At 44.4% G+C, this 23427-nt stretch overlaps 1 protein-coding gene across 1 annotated transcript in view; it reads left to right on the top strand.

Moving 5' to 3' along the window:
- The window catches only part of TFCP2 (transcription factor CP2), an 87514-nt gene that overhangs the window by 1491 nt on the left and 62596 nt on the right, over positions 1–23427 (top strand). The window lies entirely within an intron of this gene.

Genomic DNA, 23427 nt, shown 5'->3' with positions numbered 1-23427 from the left:
ACATCCTAAAAATTCTTTACTCATGTAATGTAATTTAAAGCTCCATCGGGTTATATCTCAATACCCGTGACACTGTAATATAAATATATGTATAATCTCTTCCGTTGTTGCCCTATGACCAAATAGTGTTCATGTGCTTGTTCAATGTTTGTACTGCATGCAATTGTACATGGACAAGTTAATAGGGGTTTTCTGGGATCAGTGAAAATTTGGCTTTAGCCCAGGATAAACCAACTACTTGATATTTAACAGGAAAGTCAAATGTAATATTCCATAAATACCCCAAACGGTAACAAAGGTGTTTTACACTCACCAGGACCGCTTGTGACATTTTGAACTGAACGGCAATGTTTTGTAGTCACAAATATTGTATTTTTTCTCAACTAAAACTATAGCACCTTCACCCCCCCCCCCCTATTGCACATTGGTATAAGAGCAAAAAGTTGAGCACTTCCATTTGTCAGTACACCAGGTTTGCATCTAGTATCGGAACTGTGAATGCATGAAGCATTTTTTCATATTTTTTTTGTGCTACCTACATAGTTTTTCAGATAATTTTGCAATTGATTTGCTGATGAGACACGTGATACGGTTTATGAAGTGTCACACTGCTGGTTATTAGCCATACTGGGGGTCTATGTATAAAGTGACGCAATGGACCCTTTGGCTCTAAAATTGATGCTTGGAGAAGCGATTATCAATCTGGTGCCCCATTGATAAATTGGGGCACGTGAGAGTTCACGCGGCGTCACGCACTCCTGTAGCAGGAGAGATTTGTGGCCATGGGGTAGACGCAACAGGGAGGTGTGTCGGAGGCGTGGCCGTGACCTCATGGAGCTGGTTCGCCCTCATTGGGCGAACTGCTCACGTGACCCGGTCGTCGTGTGACAGAAACAAATGTATTTGTTTTGTCAGGCGTCGCAAGTGCCGTCGCTCGCTCTATTTCTTTATTTATAAAATATTTTACCAGGACGTAATACATTGAGTTGCCTCTTGTTTGCAAGTATGTCCTGGGCACAGAGTTTAATACAAATAATTTTGATGACCCCGCACGCGGTCGCAATCTCCATGGACGCGGCCTAATGTCTGTGGTCCAGCTGAGAAAGCCAAGTCTGTAAAATCTCCTCTAAACCATAGGTTTTTAAAAACCTTTCCAGAATAGTTTCAATACCATGTACTTGTCTGATTTTTATCTCATCAATCTGTTCTTAAACCTATTGGTTACATTTGGTCATATGCCTGCACGCTGGACAAGCCTGTTCAACCTTGAGGAACACTCATGGTTGGCAGTATACAGTTTTTGTTTTTCTTTGCTGTGAGGCGTCTGTGTGTGTTTATGGTACAGATTTTGCTTCAGATTGATACTGACCATTTGGAGCATTCCAACGTTGCAAAAGGCTTCCTGTAGCAGGCAAAACCAGTGAAGGAAGTTGCATCTGCCACTTCGCTTTTTAATATTTCTGTGGTTATGAAAGATAAACAAGCGAGAGGTTACAAATCTTGCATTAGGCTGCGGTCCCGCTGCACGGGCGCCTGCAGCTGAATTCCCAGGTCTGCAGGGGGAAAGACGGGGGGGGGGTGTGATGGGGGCGCGGCCGTGACGTCACCTGGCAGGTTGGCCCTCATTGGCTGAACCGGGGTGTGTGGCCTAGCGCTCCGTCGCGACTCCTGATCTTAATTTTCTTGAGAGCAGGCGTTTGTCAGCACAGCGCGGCGGCCCCCCCTCACAGCGTGCCCGGCCCCGTTGTGGGGCGACTCTTGTCCCTGCAGCATCCGCCGCAGCGGGCGCTGCACTAGCCAGCGGGGACCTGGCCTTAATGGATATGCAATACAAATGAGTGAGTTGAAATGTGTGTACTTTGAGTTAAGGTGCTATTAAAGCAGCAAACCCCCCCTAACTAACCCTTCTTTTTTTTCCCGTCCCCCCCCCAGGATAGGGAGATCCTACAGAGCTGAACTGCGATCTTTTTAGCTCTGAGGACTCCCACTTCCCAAGGTCCTGGTGAAGTTACCGGTATATATATATATTTTTTTTTAAGGGATTTAAATGGCCATCCAATAGTAACTTATGGTACGGCATCCTATGGCCCTAAGATTTGGCAGCCTTTTTGTATCCTGTGACAGGCGATTTTAAAACCGGTAACTGAAAAGTGTGACTCAGCTCCTCCTGGTTGCCATCCTGTAAAAAAAAAAAAAAAAAATTACATGGGGAAGAGTGGTTGGAGAATAAAAAATAAGTTGGACAGTGGTTTCCAACCTTATTTTTTGGTTGAGGAACCCCCAACCATCTCTGATCAGATTCATTATACATTTTTCTTTATTTGATACAATTTTCAAATGACCAGAAAATTGCTGGAAAACCTTTAGGGGTGCCCGGGGAACCCAAGAGTTACTAGGAACCCCGGTTGAAAAACACTGTGCAGTAGGGGATAGTGCGGCTTTAACTAACTTATATATTTTTAAATCAGTCATTGTGAAATACTCCAAGATCTTTCTGTTTTGAAGAAATATTGATGTACAGTAGAAACATTTTGTGGGTCATTTCTTTACATATATTTGTATTGGGAGTTTCTTATTGTACACTTTTACAGTTGAGCATTTAACAATGTTTCACACTATTTAAAGCTTGGTATTCACTCCCAAATTGCTTGGTGTACTGGGCACAGTGCTTGCATTTTATTGAAACTGTAATATAGGCATACCCCAGTTTAAGGACACTCACTTTAAGTACATATCGCCCAATAGGAAAACTGCAATTTGCGCTTGCGCCTGTCAGCATGCCCTGAACAGCAATAGCAGCACCTACCTGTACCGAAGCTGGGCGCAAGCGGGGAGACTATAGAGCCTGTTACAAATGCATTATTTACATCAGTCATGCACGTATATGACGATTGCAGTACAGTACATGTATCGTAAAGTGGAAAAAAGGTAATGCTTCACTTCAAGTACATTTTCGCTTTACATACATGCTCTGGACCCATTGCGTACGTTAATGCGGGGTATGCCTGTATAAGTTTAGAAGTGCAGTTGTAAGTAAATAGTTAGGCTAAGGCCCCGGTCTCTCCGCTGTAACGCGCGCCCGTGCTTTTGGCGGCGCGTTCAGCCGATTCCTCGGTCTGCAGCTCACTGCAGGAGGAGAGACCGGGGGGGGGGGGGGCGTAGCGGAGGAGTGACGGGGGCGCGGCAATGACGTCACCCGGCAGGTTCGCCCTCATTGGCTGAACCGCCGGGGGGCGTGCCTAATCGCTCGACGCGAGTCCTGCTCTCAATTCTATTGAGAGCAGGAATAGCTCTCGCAGCGGGCCCGGTGCCATTGCGGGGAAGGCTCTCGTGCGCGCGGCGGACGCTGTAGTAGGCAGCGGGGGCAAGGCCTTAGGCTTTTGGGTCTCTTGAAGAGAATAGCATCTAAATGGTGGTGATTGGAGTTAATTAATCCCAAATGATCTGTGTAGAGGATAAGGGAATGACCAAAGATAAAGAGGCATGGCAGTGTGGGAAGAAATGGCGGCATGTGAAAAGGAATATTGCAGCTTTAATATTGATGTTTACCTCCACCGCATGCCTGAAATATGTTGGTGTATCAGCCCCCTCATGACCCATTCCTCCCCGTAGGTTGTTGTGTGTTTGGATATGATGCTGTTGTGAAAGGGTTAGCAGACGCTGTGGATCAGGCAGCAGGGTTAGCAACTAAAATGATTAGCTGGCGAAGGGAGTCTCATGTTATGCTTCTGAGCTCTGCATTCGCTCAACTAGGCCGAAGATAGATTTTAGATCAGACATGTCAAACGATTTAAGTAAAGCATGCCGGCTTTAGATCGTTTGGAGAACATGGTTATTCTCCGTATTGGTTTTTAGCATCACTAACTTTCAGAGGTTTGTCCCAAACATTAACTTCAATAACAAGCCTGTAAATCCATTCTGTGCTTGAGGGCTTCATCATTTTGCAACTCAAACTATTTGGTCAGCTAAGTCTTCCTAATTGAGTGCTAGCCAATGAGTTTTCTGTTATTGTCTACTTTTAATTTACGCTTAAGGTTAAACGAGAGCATTTGGCAAAAGGTCATAATCATTTTTTTACTGACACAATATTAATAAAGACAAGTAATATGAGCATACAGAGTCCAATGGAAAAGGGAAAACGGAGCACAGCAAAAAAGCAGCAAAAAAAGGGCTACAATACTGGAACTGTGTTTAAAACCAATTTAATGAAAAAGACAGCATGGCATACAGAAGGTAGCTGCACTCTAACGCGTTTCACGCTTTGTTTGGTGCTTCGTCAGAGAGTGTGTCAATCTTTTGCAGGTGTTGCCAAATATAAGCTGTTCCTTCAACCGGAAGTGACACACCGCCAGGTACTGAACAGATGGTGAAATCAGTAGAATCGGCAAGTGGTGGCAAAAAACTCTCTATGCTCTTCTGCAGCAGCACTAACCGGGAGGAGGAGCAAGCATAATCTACACAACATGAGTTACAAAACAAATAAATACTAACTAATAACAAATTAAAAGCAACAAAAGTAGTAGACTTTACCAAGGACATTATGACAGAATGACTAGGTCTATCTATGCATAATCTGAAGAAATAGAGAAGATAGGTTTTTCAGATGATAAATCTGCATGATGCCTCCTCTCGCTGATGTTTATAAGAGACATCAAATAAACATAAATCTGTGTAGAATATCAATAATATATAATGAAATTAATAAATATACACATGTATACTGTTTATGTGAGAATGCTGAGTTATATGAACCTGATATACAGTGACCTATATTCTCATCCCATTGTGCCTATTTTTCACCTCCCAAAGATCCATAAGTCTCTAGACTGCCCTCCTGGCAGGCCTATTATATCGAGCGTTGGATCTTTGGGAGATGGTGTATCTAGGTACGTGGATTTTTATTTACAACCTTTGGTTCAGAATCTCCCTTCCTACTTACGAGACTCATCCCAATTATTAGCTAGCATTCAGGAGATTCCTTGATCTAATACTTACACTTGGGTCACACTTGACGTCACTTCTTTGTACACTATTAGTAGTCATCCATTAGGTATTCTAGCCACTAGTCACTTTCTTAATTTATATAATCTTCACTCATCACAGAGCACATTTATATTTGATTGTATTATATTTTTATTACAGCATAATTATTTTATGTTTTATAATACATTTTATTTACAGAAACAAGGCACAGCAATGGGCACCTCTTTTGCACCATCTTATGCTAACCTCTTTATGGGCTTTTGGGAATCTATTCACATTTTCGGCAATACTAATCCATTCCGTAAGAATATTATTTTGTTTCGTCGTTACATTGACGATTTGCTTGTAATTTGGGAGGGAGATACAAAAACATTATCTTTTATGGACTACTTGAACCAAAATACATATTTAAAATTCACATCAACATATTGTAACAAAATCAGTTTTTTAGATGTGAATTTATATATTGATATGAATATGTATTCAAACAGATATTTACAGAAAACCCAATTGCCGCAATTCCTTGCTATGGGCGAACAATGGTCACCCCAGGGCATTGCTAAGGGGTATTTCGAGAGGTCAGTACCTCAGATTGAGAAGAATTTGCTCCAATGAGGAGACTTTCTTAAAACTCTACTCTGGTACCTTTCCTTCATCCTTCAAGCATGCAACCGTTATACCATTACTCAAAAACAGCAAGCTTGACCCTACCTGTCCTTCTAACTATCGACCTGTCTCCCTCCTGCCTTTTGCCTCCAAACTCCTTGAACGTCTTGTATTCTCTCGATTGCTACACTTTCTCAACACCTATTCTGTACTAGACCCTCTACAATCTGGCTTCCGCACTGCTCACTCTACTGAAACAGCCCTCACTAAAATAACTGACGACCTCCACGCTGCCAAAGACAGAGGTCATTACACTCTGCTCATATTACTCGACCTCTCTGCAGCATTCGACACCGTGGACCACCCTCTTCTCCTTCACATTCTCCACACTCTTGGTATTCGGAACAAAGCTTTATCCTGGATCTCCTCTTACCTCTCCCATCGTACCTTCAGTGTCTCTTTTGCCAACACCTCCTCCTCCTCTATTGATCTCTCTGTGGGGGTACCCCAGGGCTCTGTCCTGGGACCCCTTCTCTTTTCTCTCTACACACTCTCTCTAGGTGACCTAATCACATCTTTTGGGTTTAAATATCACCTCTATGCTGACGACACACAAATTTACCTTTCAACCCCTGACCTTACACCTGCTATACAGACCAAAGTTTCTGAATGCCTCTCTGGAATATCATCCTGGATGGCCATCCGCCGACTGAAACTTAACATGGCAAAAACAGAGCTCCTTATACTACCTCCCAAACCTGGCCCTACTACATCCTTCCACATTGCTATTGGAAATACAATCATTCACCCAGTAGCCCAAGCACGCTGCCTAGGGGTCACACTTGATTCCTCTCTCTCATTCTCCTCTCATATTCAAAACGTTTCTAAAACTTGTCGCTTTTTCCTCCGCAATATCACAAAGATACGCCCTTTCCTCTGTTACTCAACTGCTAAAACTCTGACTCAGGCCCTCATTCTCTCACGTCTCGATTACTGCAACCTCCTGCTGTCCGGCCTTCCTACCTCTCACCTGTCTCCCCTACAATCTATCCTAAACACTGCTGCCAGAATCACTCTACTCTTTCCTAAATCTGTCTCAGCATCTCCCCTGCTGAAATCCCTCTCCTGGCTTCCGATTAAATCGCGTATCTCACACTCAATTCTACTGCTCACTTTTAAAGCTTTACATTCTTCTGCCCCTCATTACATCTCAGCCCTAATTTCTCGCTATGCACCATCACGACTCTTGCGTTCTTCTCAAGGATGTCTTCTTTCTACCCCCTTTGTATCTAAAGCTCTCTCCCGCCTTAAACCTTTCTCACTTTCTGCCCCACACCTCTGGAATGCCCTTCCCCTCAATACCCGACTAGCCCCCTCGCTATCCACCTTTAAGACCCACCTTAAGACACATCTGCTTAAAGAAGCATATGAGTAGCACTGGATAATCATGGACACATGACACAAAGCTTGGCCCCCTGCAGACGCACTTACTAGTATTCCCTCCTACTGTCTCTGTACGTTCTCCCTACCTACCAATTAGATTGTAAGCTCCTCGGAGCAGGGACTCCTTCCTTAATGTTACTTTTACAGTATGTCTGAAGCACTTATTCCCATGATCTGTTATTTATATTTGTTATTTATATGACATGTATTACTCCTGTGAAGCGCTATGTACATTTTATGGCGCTATACAAATAAAGACATACATACATACAAAACAATCTGAGGTGATGAAAACAAGATTCAAAGAGAGAGGGGATCATGACATCAATCAAGCTTTTGAACTAGCATTACAAGCCAATAGGACTGATCTATTGGAAAGCGTGAATAATAAGAGCAAATGCAACCTGAATAAAAAATATCAGCATATGAACAAAAAAAGCATTGATGACATCCCTCTGTTTATTACGGCATAAAGTAAACAGGCTGATCAAATAAAAACTATTGTGGAAAGACACTGTGAGAATATGAGATTAGACAAGGACATGATTAAATACACAGGGTCCAACCCAAGAAACGTTTAAAAAAAAAGCCAAAACGATTGGTCATCATCTCTCTCCCAGTCTCTTCAACTTTGAGAAGGATGCGAATCCCCATAAGAAAATCCTAAGGGGTTTCTACAAGTGTGGTAACTGTAATCATTGCAAATGTGCAACACAATTGAAATCAGTGACATGTAAACATATGCAATATGTACACAAACTTCAAACATTCATGACCTGTAATACATGTTTTGTGATTTAGATTTTGAGGTGTGCATGTGGCAGTTCATATATTGGAAGAATCACAAGGCCACTCAAGACCCGAATCACAGAACATTTAAGAACTATCAGGAACAAAGATGACAAATATCCTGTCTCTAGACACTTCTCTATTTGCCCCTTAGGTTCCATTAGCTCTTTTACTTTCAGTGCTTTGGAATACATACACCCCAGTATTAGTGGGGGAAATAGAGAAGCAGTTTTAAATTGTAGGGAGATGCTCTGGATCTATACCCTTTGCTCCCTCACTCCAGGGGGTATGAACACTGATTGGGAATTTAAACATTTCCTAATCTGAATCAGCACATCTCATTCTACTTCTTTATATTATCTGTATGCCCATTATGATATAGTTCATTATCATTTATAGCATAATTAATGTTCTATGCTTCAAATGATGAGCAAGGAGAGATTCATTTTTGAATTCTGGATCTACACTTTTTTTGTCCCGCAGTGCAGTGTTTAAATTACTCTTCGGCAGGTTTCCTCTTTTTCTTAACTTCCTTTATGTATTCATACTGTACATGAATAGTATGTGTTATTATTATATTATGCATGGCATTTGATTGATTTCTTAAATATATCATGCTCTTAATAACATTTATGTATATTCATATACAGTTACTTAGAGATAGTTACTGTTTTTTTGTCTAACCTTTTTTTTGTCTGATTTTATCATTATTTTCTTACTCTAAGTTCTGGGTTTATTGTTTGAGGGAATGTCCTGAGTTATGGACTTGATTTAACTGACTGTTTGATTAATATTCTAGTTAACAATAGGTGTATATGTATGTACACATGCCGAAATGTTTACATCTGTGGATCTGATTTTGCTAATATTTGTCCACTTTAGAAGAGATATCTTTAATTGATCATCTATTTGTTATACTGTAGGTCAATGTATATTCTCACAAACAGTATACATGTGTATATTTATTAATTTCATTATATATTATTGATATTCTACACAGATTTATGTTTATTTGATGTCTCTTATAAACATCAGCGAGAGGAGACATCATGCAGATTTATCATCTGCAAACCCTATTGGCTCTATTTCTTCAGATTATGCATAGATAGACCTAGTCATTCTGAGTCATAATGTCCTTGGTAAAGTCTACTACTTTTGTTGCTTTTAATTTGTTATTGGTTAGTATTTATTTGTTTTGTAACTCATGTTGTGTAGATTATGCTTGCTCCTCCTCCCGGTTAGTGCTGCTGCGGAACAGCATAGAGAGTTTTTTGCCACCACTTGCCGATTCTACTGATTTCACCATCGGTGCAGTACCTGGCGGTGTGTCACTTCCGGTTGAAGGAACAGCTTATATTTGGCAACACCTGCAATAGATTGACACACACTCTGACGAAGCGCCAAACTAAGCGTGAAACGCGTTAGTGCAGCTACCTTCTGTATGCCATGCTGTCTTTTTCATTAAATTGCTTTTAAACACCGTTCCGGTATTGTAGCCCTCATTTTTGCTGTGCTCCGTTGTCCTTTTTCCATTGGACTCTCTGCATTCAAATCATCACATGAGGCATGCATATGAGGAAGGACAACCACTTGAAAGGGAGTACTAATATTCTACTTTCATATAACTGTGCTCACAGTTTGAATTATTGTGCTGGACATTCAAGTGTCACTTATTGTGCAGGGTATTCAAGCTCTAGGGAGGGTGTCCAATTTGGAAGAAAACCAGTTAAGGACGGCAGTCAACAGCCATAACCTGTATTATCAACCAGGACACGTATATTTAACCCCCTCATACTTTGAGCATTTATCCTTATCTTTTATATGTACCAGACACTTTGATACTATTAGTATCCTTCCTGCAAGCAAGTTTTATATTGTTGCAATACACAGTCTGAGATTTTCTAACCATATATTGGTAGCACCGATCCACAGAACATTGTTCTCTTTTTTTTCAATAATATGAGCAATGCTTGGGCACAATGTTACTCTAGGCAGGTGCAGAAACTAGTGGAATGGAATGTTGCTGTCTTGCATGAAGCAATCTTCACAATACATTCTCAGAAATATGCCAGTATCAGCGCTTTTACACAACCCAAAGCTGGGTGAGTTGGAGAAACGTGAAATATTTCTGCTGCAATTTGACTATGCCAAACTGTGTGCAGGTTTCTAAGACTTGTTCTATAGTAGGTGCGGGCGCGCGTGCACGTAATGCACACGTTTTGTGTGTATCGTGGTCCGTGCTGCCAGGAGTGACAGGTTTGTAGCGTGTGCGTGTGTTTGTTTAACTATTTGGGATGTATTGTATCTTGGTATATGTATATATGTGGATGTTATTACACTATTATATGTGTTTTGTGGTGTTTAGTTCTAGAAATTGAATATTGTAATAAATATTTTTTGGGGGGGGGGGGGTTTAAACATGTATTGATTTATTTAAAGCCTGTGGATATTTTCTCAGATGAATTTCTAGCATTGTATTACTTTGCAGTGTATACAAGGATTCCAGAATTGTGGAAATCACAGCAGTTCTTCTTCTGGACACATCACATGCCCCCGAGCCTCATATTGATTAACTTGTCAGATATGCAAGACAAAGGTCCCCTATGGAAAATCAAAATGCATTGATACAAGAATGTAGAATGCATTTTGTAACTTTGTATCTTTTGTATGATGAACAAGACTATCTGCCTTATGCAGAGTTAACTGAATCTCTACAGTCTGACAAAGTTCAACCACTGAGCTGCAGCATTAACTTGTATTTTAACAAGATATTTTATACATACACACACAAACGGCAGTGGTAGCAGCGCGAAAAGTTTCTTTTCCCAATCTTCCCCCTGTCGGCCGGCTTCACGCTCACTGCCGTGTGCGCGGCCCTATTATAGAAAAGCTGACTAACCACCGCCAACTATAACTGCCGCGCGCGCGGTGCAACAAGCGCGCCCTCTATAGAACAGCCCTAAGACTTGCTTAGAATGTTAGTAATTTTTAAAAGTATGCAGATCATAACACAATATGTATTTGATAATAGTACTTTAAAATTGTAAGATAACACAACTGCTGTGGTTGTGGATGCTGGAGTTGCATGCTCTGTGTGTGTGTTATCTGTAGATATATAGATGTGCAAACAAAAGTTAGGCAATGCATTACTACTGTGTTATTCATTAAACTGCGATGGTGCCAATTGGCGTGCTATTATATGCATACTTACTGACTTGAATAGGAGTTTGTGTCATATTGCCCCAATTGGCCCTATCACAGTTTAATTAATACGTTCTTTAATCCTTGTAATTGTAGAGACGTTTCAATCAATAGTGAGTCCCAGAGTGTGACTATAAGTGTAGAAGTTGGGAATCCCGATTTGTAAGATTTCATCTAGATAAGGGTTTTCAGAGGCCGGATCTTCTCCATGCTGCTCATTTGCAGACCCGCCGTAGAAACGTGATCGAGGCAGTTTTCAGGGTATGTGATGTCTGGGAAGGTGGAAAAGATTTGGCATGCATTGACTGGTGTTTTTGGAATTACATTTGCAATGTCTGTGTTTTACTTGCTGTGTTACAGACTTCAGAGCAGTATGGCTGTACGAATGCCAAGAACTGCACCATGCAATGAGGGAAATACTTCACGATCCCTTGGTAAATTGGCACAACCACGGGTTTTCTCCCCTTACTGTTGCTTGACTCGACACAGACCATAAATGTTCTGTGAGATATATTACATTGATACGGTTGTTGAATTTGTTTCTCCTGTTGGGGAACTGACAGGGTGATCATATTTGATACTAAAAGAGGCCACTAATTTGCAATAAATGTTTGTGATGTTTTTCTTTCAGTGATTAGAAACAAGAAGGTTAATGATGGATAAAGTGACAAATGTTTCACACAACAGTAACAAAGTAAAAGACCATTCACGTCACACACCGCTTCTTTAAGGCCACGTCCAGGTTGAATGCGTGCGCACTCTTGAGTGCTGTGATGTCATGCCCTGATGAAGCTGGGGCGATTTCTGGCCGTTTTAGAAATGTGCTGTTGAGCGCTTGGTGTGGCGGCATGTTGGGAGTGTTTGGAGGTGTGTGGCTGTGACGTCAGAGCTGGTTCGCCGTCATTGGGCAAACCGCTCACGTGACCCGGCCATCGCGCGGCAAATACAAAATAATTTGTCTCCTCAAACTGCTCTCCATGGAACGGGCGCGAGCACCACAGATGCACACATTGACATAATGTGACTCATCGTGCAGCGTTCAAGAGATTAGGGAGCCCAGCTGTGCAGGAGTTACACCAGGTTGGAGTGGGTGAGCTAACCCACAAAGGATATTAGCTGCAGTTATATTGCCATCACAGTTTGATCTTTGTGATACACCAGGTACCAAGACTCACTGTACTGATTTATATGCGATATGTAACACCACAAATTATAGCTATATAAGTATACACAGCTTGTTCTAATTCATTACCACTGTGTTGTCTAGTCACTACAGTCTCACAACATGTACCACACACAAGATAAGAATTAAACAGTAACCCATAGGACTCAGGCTCCCACCTCCGTGATAGGCCATATAATCTGAGGTAAAATAAAGCAGGGTTACATTGGAGGCGCTGCTGAGATTTTCACCATAAGGGGGACACAAGCGCAGGGATATCTACTGATACTGTCCATTAAAAAATGTGACGGCGGCCATTTTGTGTAGTGCACAAGGTTTTTCTGTCACCATGTTTGCGACCATCTTAACTGACTGGTGCTCCAGGGCGGGATTAGACCGTGATAAGGCCTTTTTAGTAACAGGAATCCCTGACACTGTGGATGTTGTAGCTATTAATGGGGTGCTTGAAACAGTGCAAGTTTGGGGGAGAATCTGGATAAAAGAAAGTGTTACATTATGATTAGAATAATGTTGTCCTATTCTGTGTATGCTCTGAAGTTATTGGTCCCACAGACAGTACCCACAAGTGTACCCGGGGTAGATATCACAACTGTGTGGACTATTACTCGATATACAGTTCATGACCTGCCCCCTAAACGACTTGTAGATAAAGTAAAATAATTATTACTGAAGGAAGGGAAGACTCTAGACGAACTTGTGAGTGAGATGGGTGCAGCCACCCCAAAACCCTTAAATGTAATTTCTGCCCCTTCCGAGGCCCTATTACAAGCGGTGGGACAAGTACTAGACAGTCATGAAACCCATCAGTGAGAATAGCCCCTACCAATGAATAAGGACATTCTCCAGGGTGAAGCCTATCCCTGTAGGGGAGGATGATTTTGAAAGTTGGATGGACGCTTCTACCCAAATGGTGTGTGACTGGCTGTGTTCTGATGGGGAGAAGCGAAAAAGGAACCAATTATCTGGATGTACTGGAAAGTGCTTATGGGACCACGGAGAATGCTGATGATCTGTACTATAAATTTAGGAATTCTCTACAGCAGGATGGGGAAAAGTTCTCTTAGTACTTTTATTTATTTTATTTATTTATTTATAAAATATTTTACCAGGAAGTAATACATTGAGTTACCTCTCGTTTTCAAGTATGTCCTGGGCACAGAGTAAAATAAATAATACATGGTTACAAATACAGTTACATAAATGAACATAGAATAGAGAAGCTACTATACCACGTGGTATTAAGGGGAAGAATTGAAGCTGGTCAGGCCGACAAGGATCGACTAGAAAAAGTCGATTGGGGCGCATTATTGGACAATTTAACCGGATTACTACTACGGATTAGAGACAAGAACGAGGATCCTCCCACGTTTTAACGGCTTATGTGGAAAGAGCGTGCGGAAAAGGACAAGAAAGAGACCCGTGCGGCATTTAGAACTACAACTACCCAAGCCAGGGTAGCTTTCGACAGTGCAGGAGGCTGTGAGGAGAACGGTGCTAGCAACGCAGAGCTTAGAAAACAAATTCCAGAGCTAATGGCGCAAATGAACACATTGATGGCTGCGGCACCCAAAAATTGATCAGTGGGTACTCTTCCGGTGTAACGCGTAGCTCACCACAAACAAAGCGCGACCGTGGTGCTGAGGTAGGGAATTGGTTAACGCCGACCCACAGCCACGCGGGCGTGCCTAGGATGTAGAGTAGTCGTTCAAGCTTGGCTAGGGTTATAGATTGGAGAAAAGTAGTAAGTACTTGCCAAGTCTGGAGTGGAGAGTTGCGGATCGTCGGGGTGCGTAGCCAAGTTCGGGATTGGAGAGTAGCGGATCGTCAGGGTACGTATCCAGATTCAGAATAGGAGAGTATCGGATTGTTGGAGTACTTAGCCAAGGTCAGGACTGGAGTCAGGAGAATGGTCGTTCGTAGCCGGATCAGGAGAGGTGGGGAGTCCAAGAGAGATGCAGGGTCAGGCAGCAAGAGTTCAACAGGCAAGACAAGGCAAGGTCACAGAAACTGGAATGCAGCAAGGCATGGCGTCACACTAGACTATGCTCAGCAAAGACTGAATGCAACAGGAAGGTATATAAAGGAGGAGCCTCCAATAGCCAGCCAGGGTGGAACCAGGAAGAAGACTCCAATAGGCTGCTGGTGCACGGGGGCGTGCCTAGGATGCAGCCTAATCGGGGATGGGGGCGGGACTGATCACGCGCCGACCCGTCCGCGTCACAGAGGGCAGGGGGCAGACCTTGAGGCGCGCATCACTCCCACGACGGTTCTGTCTATTATTGGGGCGGGGCTTGGAACGCACGTCAGTGGGGAGGCTGGACGAACGCACCAGTCATGTGTCAGAGCGGGGGGCGCAGACGGAATCCGCGGACGGGGAATCAGGCTGCGCAAGATCTGCGCGCGCGTAGTGGGACCACGAGACAGCGCATACTGAGTGTCCGTCACGGAAGGGTTATTGAGGTGAGGAGACGTCTGCGAACGCCAGGATAGCGAATCCTCACATCCGGATATGCCCCGGACCTATGACCGTGACCGGTTCCCTAGAAATCGAGGTATGCTTTGTTTCCTGTGTGGGGGAACATGGACATCGGGCTGCGTACTGCAAGGTACCAAAGGCAAGAGAAGCCTTCAAGAAGCAGGGAAACAGAGGAACCTGGTAAGGGAGCATGCCAGGCCCCACGCGAAGAGAAGCTCCATGACTAATACACCCTCGAGCACTGCAGAGATGCAGCGACCGTGAGTGCTGCATTTGTGCGGAGAAGGGGGCACCGACATCTCGTCCCTCGCACATGCAGTGTGGCGGAGTTGGCTGAAGTCCCACCTACAGCCGCCTGAGGTGTCAGGTGGAGATCATGCGGTCGGCAGCCCTTTAAAAAAAGAGAAAAAAAAACCTTGCAAACATGCGATGAGAGGAGATGGACACTGGGAATACTGTGTGTACATAGAAGCTGCTACTTGATGGATTAGCTCCTTACCTGCTGTCGTGGTGGCAGGTTCTTTAAGGGGAATGATACTGGGGGAAACCTGAGATCAGACTGGTAGAGCTGGGGGGTGGGAGTTACCCCTTATGGTGTTTATGATGTGTCCCACCGATGTCAGCCCTCCACAATGCCGGGCCTCCGGAACCAAGTACAAGGGATGTCAGACCCAAGACGGACTCTGCAAAGACCAAGCATTTAACTTGTTCAGGGTGTGAATAGCTTCTACCTGACAAGTACAAAACTATATTCTCCAATATACGTATTTATATCTTTTAATTATATAGCGCCCATAGTGTACTCAGTGGCACAATTGGCAATGGAGGAAAATCCCATCCAGATCCAGCGCTTTCCGGGATGGTTCCAATCAGCAATGCAGCAGACCGTTGACCTCTATAAATCGGCTAATTTAGAAATGATGCCAGGGTCCTCTGCATAGAGAAGACCTAGGTGGCAGCCTACGAACCTAGAGAATATCAGAGGCGTTACTCTGTATTGTCACAGGACTCGGATTGGGACCTTGTTTTGGCAGATTTTCTCAGCCGCCAGGAAATTCTACAGGGAGAATGGTCCCTTCATCAAGAAGTTTTTTTTTTTATTTTTTATTATTATTTATTTATTTATTTTTTCCCCCAACAAAAACTCAGGGGGGGGAGACCATAGATAGATCTGTTGGCAACGTGGGATAATATAAAGCTTACAACAAGAGGCAGGGGGTCCCCAATGCTACATCCCATTGACAAAACATATATGATGAAAAGTATAAAGTAAAATACTTCAATAATAATAATATTAAATACTTGGTTATTTAGTTAACCCTTTGGCCAAAGCGTCATAAGCCTGCATACCAACATCAAGGTATAACCAAATTAATGCAGGTCCTACACTACACTGCGCTGTGAACCCTTCCTTTTACCTCTGTAAGAGGGGAAGAACCATTATAGGTCTTGTTCCTGCAGCAAATGAAATGACCTCCCAAGTTATAAAGCTTAGCAGCCTTTGTTCTCTTGACCAGGACAGCCTAAAACATTTAGACTCAATGACTCTGAAATGGGATTTAGGGCTAGCATATATCTTTCCTCCAGTTCCGATGGTTCTGAAGAGTCCTTAAGAAAATCGAGCAGGATAAAACGACAGTTGTGGTGATCATCGCATACTGGCCCAGAAGGGCTTAGTTTGTAGACCTGTTGAACCATGCTGGATCGTACCAAACCAGGAGGACCTTCTGTCTCAAGGTCCAGTACACTAACCCCAACATAAGACTCACCGGAAGATCCCTGGCTCAACAGGACTGGACATTTTATATGGTCAGATTTTGTTCACAGTTAGTTTGTAGGCGCCGGTTTATTTTTTGTTGATTCTGTATGGGATTTGTAATTATCTCACTGTTCTAGGCAGCCTTTCTACATTATAGACACAATTGATATTAATTGATAGTGTTTTTATTTTTTCACTGCATTTTTTTAAGCATTAGCGCTTTAGCACATTGATCTTTTTCTTTGCACTTTCTAGGGGAACCAGCAACTCTGGGCCCTGACTAGATAGGCACCATCTGACAACACTTAATCTGCAACCCACCCCCCACCCGCCCCCTCACCCCCCCCCCCCCCCCCCCCCCGAAACTCATACCACAGCAATTCCTGCTTGCTGGCATTCCTCGAAAGGTAAAAACACAGAAATTCTTTATTGCTGCATAATTACAGGTAATGCTTTGACAACAGTTGGGTCCAAGAGCTGACACTCCTGAAACCCAAAACATGGATCAGAGGTAAACAAACGGGCTTAACCTTTTATTAGTGAGCCTGGCTACCTCTTCACCGTGTCACTATCTTTACCAGTGATTGAAACCCTGGTACAGTCTCGTAAAAAGGTGACTGCCACGATTTTACTTAAGTCTGGAGAAGGTTCCATAAGTGCAGCAGAACGTAAGGCCATAGTTCAGAAACTGATTCTGTTAACCTGATTCTGGATGGTTTCTTTGCAGGATGGTTTCCAGAGAGGACTAAAACCAAACACGTATAAAGTTCAGATTGCAGCAATCGAAGCAATCCAGTTGCAGCTAATTGCAGATAGACTGATAAAGAGGATACGGCAGGGCTATTCAGAACGTTAGACCTAGAGTCAGAGATCTAATACCACCATGGGTATGGCATGTACACTGTTGCATAAAATTATTTGCAACACACCGTTTGAACACTTGCAGGAAGCCGATATTTATAACTTGTCATTAAAAACTGAATTCTCAATCGCAGTGATGTCTGCTAGATGTGTCGAAAATACAGCCGTTTCAATAAAAGAACCCTATATCAAGGGTGCTCAAACTTTTCCCCCTGCATGCTACCCCCTCCCCCCTGCTCGTGCCCCCTCTTACCTTGGCTTTGGCTTCAAATGACGCAGCGGGGTGATGTGACCCCACGGCATCATTTGACGCCATGATGACGTGTCGCTGGAAGCCAAGGTAAGGGAATTTACAGAGGCCTTGCGCGGTGCCCCGGCATTTAATTTAAATGCCTTGGGGGAGAGTGCAGGACCTCTGTAACGGCTGCGCCCCCCAGTTTGCATACTATGTTAATCCATGAAGACTATGTTCTTCTGAGGGCAATTCCTCAGTTCCGTCCAAAAGTGTCGGATTTTTTTTTTTTTACATGTTGTGAGATTTGTACCACCTTCACTGTGTCCATATCCAAAGAAGAAGGAAAGGAACCTACATTCTCTGGATGTGAGAAGAGGTCTAATGAAATACCTGGAGAGGACTCGGATAGCATTTCAAAATACAACATGCAAATTCCAATGGACCTATGATCTCCCTCTGCAAGAGCTGCGATGACGTCCTGGGTGGAGAAAGCACCGTCATTAGCAGAGCTGATCTGAAAGGTGGCCACATGGAAAAAATAAACACACTTTTACAAAACATTATGTAACACAATTCCCCCCCCCCCCCCAATCGCAGATAGGGACCATATGTGGGAATACACCTGTGTTACCGTGTGTGGTGCGTTACCTGATAGGCTCACAGAAGGCCTGAACCTCCGCCGCTGGGAGCCTGGGGTTACCTGATTCTTTGGTTGGGGTGGGATGGTCCTCTTACAGCAGGGATGGGGAACCTTTTTTCTGCCAAAGGCCATTTGGATATTTATAACATCGTTTGTGGGCCATACAGACACAGACAGGCACACAGGCAGGTACAAAGCAGGCATGCAGGCACACAGATCCCCTCCCCCCTACCTCTGGTAGTTGCTGCTGGGGGGATCGTGTAGGGCGGCTGCTGGGGTAAGTGCGGGGGGAACTGCTGGTGAAGTGCGGGGGGAAGTACGGTGGCTGCTGGGGCTAGTACAGTGGCTGCTGGGGATCGTGTAGGGCTGCAGGAATTATCTGGGGCCTATGGGGGTAAACTGGCCTAGTGCAGGGGCTACTGCTCCCTGCACCTAAAACCTCCCCTAACCTGCTCCCAGCTCCAACTAACATGGTCACAGCGTGCCAAGAGTATCTATTCCCTGCTGCAGGGAATCCTCCAACCCCATTGGTTGCTGTGGGGCACCTGGTGAATGTCTCCCTATGCCTCATGGGAGTTTAAGTCCCTGCGGAGTCTATTTGTTATTGGGGCCGCGTGCGCTATCCAACTCGCATGCTCCATGTCCTGTAATGGCCGTCGCACCTCCAACTGTCCCTGCGCATGTGCGGCAATGCGGAGCCCTAGTGTTCGGGCCGCCGCGAAGGCACCGGAGCGCTACCTGCCCACTGCCCCCACCTTCTTGACTACCCGCCAGGGGCCGCCGCACCTCATCGCAGTCCCTCCGACCGCAGCTGAGGTAGGGAAGCAGCAATTGTCCTCAAAGGCTTCACAATTACAGTACTATATAGCGTGCGACATGCAGCAATGAATATAGAATTTTATTGACACGGTCCCCACCCTGTGGAGCTTAGTCTGTTTTAGTGCCTGCGGTACAAGGAGATAGTAACTTGCCCAAGGTAACGAGGAACCATGTCCTTGTTTTCCGAGTCTGTGCCTTTACTTGCTTAGCCCTTTCCTGATTGCACGTTCATCAAGCATAGACTGCAAATAATACCTTTTCAGACACTTGTCAAATTAGGATCAGTACTGGTATGTACATTTTTAAGCTTCCACTTAGGTTTTTGACTTCCCTCAACTGAATCTGCCTTGAAATATCCTGCCTATCGGTTACATTTTGTTGAATTTTTTTTTTTTTTTCATGGCTAGAGATGGCAATTTTTTTTCCAAGAAACCACATGTTGCAATGTCAGTCAAGTCAAGTTGTCACATCAGGGGTGGGGGGAGTTGAGGACTCCTGCTGTTCCCCCATTGTTGCGATCAGATTTGATCTGTTTCTTTTCCCTCCCTCTGTCTATGTGGGTGACAGATTATTGCTTTTCCACATCCTCTTTCCCCAACTCCATTTTCTTTTCTTTCTTTTTTTTAAATCTAGTCTTGTAGGCAAACTCTTTCTCTATCTTAAACGCACGTCTCCCAAGGAAAGCCATTCATTCCGCCTACTTCCAACTCTGTGCTTGATTCTGTATGTCGTACTTTGTCCGTAGTCTTTTATAGTCCCGTGTGAATTTATTCTATTCCACAGATTCTCTGATTTACAAACAGTCAAATGGAAGTAACATGCACAGTTGAAAAGAACGAGGATTGGTAGTCGGTGTATATATGCTACCATAGAAAGCCACAGATTTATGCACAGAGTTAGCGCCTGAAATGCATTTATAAATCAAGTCAAACTCAGTAGTCTGCTATTTGAAATGTTCCCTTGATAAATAGTGCAAGCCTAGTATTTACACACTGTTTTCATTTGCAGCATAGATATGCTGACTACCGAGTTTGACTTGATTTATAAATGCATTTCAAGCTTTAACATCTGTAGCTTTGTATGGTAGCATATATATATATATACACCGACTACCAATCCTCGTTCTTTTCAGCTGTGCATGTTGCTTCCATATATGACTGCAACAGTTGATGAGAAGCAGGTTTTGGGATCGGAGAGGAACCCTTTGCTGATATAACCTAGTGATAGATTTATGCTTTGTATCTGGGGTAATCACGGTATTCATACCACCACTTGCAATCACTACATCTAGTTCTGTGATCGCCATTATTAGGCACTATCTGTGGGGCTATGGGTGTAATAGCAATATACGCAGTAAATTGAGCGTTTTTTGCGGGTTACTATCCATCACTAAATGATAAATGTGATACAGTATGTATTTAGGTTTTGAACTAAGACTTTTTTTCCCCCATCTGAACACACGCTGCTTATGAACTATCCAGTTCTGTGATTTCTTTCTTACTATTTTAATTTCTACAATAAAAGACAGGGGAGCCCAATGCTACTGAACATCCAATTGACAAAACCCATATGGTAATAAGTATAAAGTTAAATGCTCCAGAGTGGGGCAAAGGAGCAGGGCAGTGTGCAGGCATCAAAGGCCATCGTCTGTCGGTGAGGCGATTGGGGGTTTGGCCACAGTCTGCAAGGTCAGATGGGCTGGAAGTTGCAGGTAGCTCCAGAGCTGGACAATGGAGCACAGCAACGCGCAGGTATTTAAGGCCATCGGCTGTCTCTGACAATCCGCTGGGGGTCAATTTCATTCTATAATTTCAGAAAGGTTGGAAACGGCTGGGACATGGTCACCCTCGTCACACGGCGATGGGGTTTCGTTGTTTACAGTTTGGAGATGCTCCAGACGCCGTGGAGGATGACCTTCGATCGTAAGGCAAGGCGAGGAGCTTGAGGTGGCGGGGGCCGACATGCGGCTCGCAATGGCGCTTGGGCGGCCAAGGTTAAGCAGCAAAGAATGTCAAGTGCAAGAGGGGGAGGCGCTACCCCCCGCAGGTCTTGCGGGTACCCCGCCACTTAAGGTTGTGTTGCTGTAGGGCACAGATTATTGAAGCAGGCATGAAGGGCATACGGCTGGCACTGTTACCAGTGACGAACGACACTATTGTCGACAGGGCAATTACGTAACACGGGAGTCTCAAGGGGGGCCCCAACAAGGGACGGGAAGGCACAGCAGGGGTCAGGTCTCAGAAACCCGCGCAGGCAGCATTAGCACAGTAAAGTTTAGTGGTGTTTAGGGGCGCACCCACAGCAGACATGAGGCAACCTCATAGTCGGCATTAGCCGAGTGCACGGGTACATCCACGTCAGCGGCAGCATCCGCGTTAGTCGTGTCCTGACAGGCGGTTCACATTGCTGCCGGGGACAAGCACAGCATAGATTAGTGGGGTTTTAGGGGCGCAGACATGAGGCAATCACACAGTCGGGCACTAGCCGAGCGCACGGGTAGATCCACGCCAGCGGCAGCATTACCATCAACTTTGCCTACTCAAACCACAGCGCGGGACACAGGCACAAGGTGTGCCAGTATTCGCTTTAGTCGGGTCCCGACAGGTGGCTCACATTGGTGACAAGGGCATCAAGGGGTAAGCGCCAGAGATTGGCATGCATAAGGTGACGTCGTACTGGCATAACCTCCTTCCACCATTTTTCTTCTCCCCTCTTGGTGCTTCCTCAGATTCCACGGAGACCCGGATCGTGGGAGACTTACTCATACACTGGGCAGGGAAGAGGGTGCGCTCGCGTCCGGACAGGGGGAAATCTGGGATTGAGCGCCGAGCAGGCAAAGTTATTTTGGGAGGGGGAGGAGAGGGATGCGGTGGGGACATCTGTGCCCACTGCTGATTTCTCTGGCCAGGGACAGGAGAGCATCGCAAATTCTCATCATGCACATGGGGTGCCAACGGTGCGTTCCAGGGAGTTAGTCCAGCAGATTATCGCTTTCTGGCCGGGAATTCAAATGATATGGTCCGTTATAATTTGCAAACTTGTCTGGAGTGTCGCGAGTAACCCGGGCAGAATCGACAAGGCGAAGAAAAGGAATGAACAAGAAGGTGGGGAACTTCGCGTTGCAATGCGGGGGGTGGGTCGGTCATCACCCCACAGTTCAGCCACAAAATATGTGGATGGTTAGAAATGACGGGGTTTCATCTGTCGGATATTGAATCAGACAGGTTCAATAATGAGTGCAGGAGGGAGTGAAGGTCATTGCGAGTTTGCTACAGGCCTAATTTAAGGGGTTGTCAAATAGTCCCGTCGATGGCGGCAGTTGGGGGGTTAGGTGCTTGTCCTTGCCAGAAGGGGCTCGGGGCTGTTAAAGTCGGGGGTTGAAGCAAGGGGGCAAGTCACCGGCATGTACTTCTGGGAGCCCTGTTGCGACGCCGGCCCTAGGCCCAGGGGGTGGTTTTTTTAACACACTACCGAGCATTTTGGCAAGGACTAGCAGTTATGTTATGTCCATTCATAAATAAAGAAAGCCGTGGCATTTATACCTTTATTTGTATATTCTGAGTGGGTAATGGTAAAAGGGAAGGGGGTGGGGGGGAAGCTCGCACTTCCCTGGTCAAGACATCTGTACGTAGGTATCTGTTGGAGGCATTATTAAAGTTGATGGTCGGTGTTGTTCTGAGCGCACACTGTACTGTATATGGATCACTTTTTTCATTTACATTTTTAAGCTTTTATTCCCCTTACATTTTTGCCTGGTTTGACTTTGTTAGACACAGGAATGTTTAATTCTTGGCACATTCTATTCTTCTAATTTTTAGTTGGTTATTCGATATCCTTGGGTACTTAACCATTATTGTTTTATCACTACATAGTAATTTTTGCGTTATCCTATTGAGGATATTCGAATCTTTAAGGGATTCTCCTTTTTTTTACCCTGGTTTGCTCCTTTCCTCTCTGCTCTCTGTGGAGTATTTTGAGTGATATGATTATATTCGGCAACATGTGATTGATCTATTTGGAGTAGCTGTAGACGACGTATTACTACACCGTGTGTGTATATCAATCTATATCTCGTGTGTGTATATTCTGTCATCTATATATACGCACACACGCCCCCCTATTCCAAGGTACGAACATCTCCGTATATATTAATCCTAGAAAATGCATTTCTTTCCGACACATCTTGTGCTCCATTGCCATTGTTTTCACTATACATTATCCCTTAGGCTGCCGCTGAGCGCGCTCATGCCTGGCGCACTCACTTTAATGTAATCTAATGAGCATGGCCACGCTGACGCTTCATGCACATACGCTCAGTAATGCTTAGTGCGTCATGGAAAATTGATTTCCAAGCGCTCAGAAGGGTCACATGACCCAAAATTACGCCTCGATCAATAACACGCCCCGATCCAGCCAATTACATGCCTGCTCC

This window comes from Ascaphus truei, chromosome 3 (assembly GCF_040206685.1).
Source record: "Ascaphus truei isolate aAscTru1 chromosome 3, aAscTru1.hap1, whole genome shotgun sequence".
Classification (NCBI taxonomy): Eukaryota; Metazoa; Chordata; class Amphibia; order Anura; family Ascaphidae; genus Ascaphus; species Ascaphus truei.
Note: the sequence above shows the minus strand (reverse complement) of the source record. Positions and strands in the feature narration are given on the sequence as shown.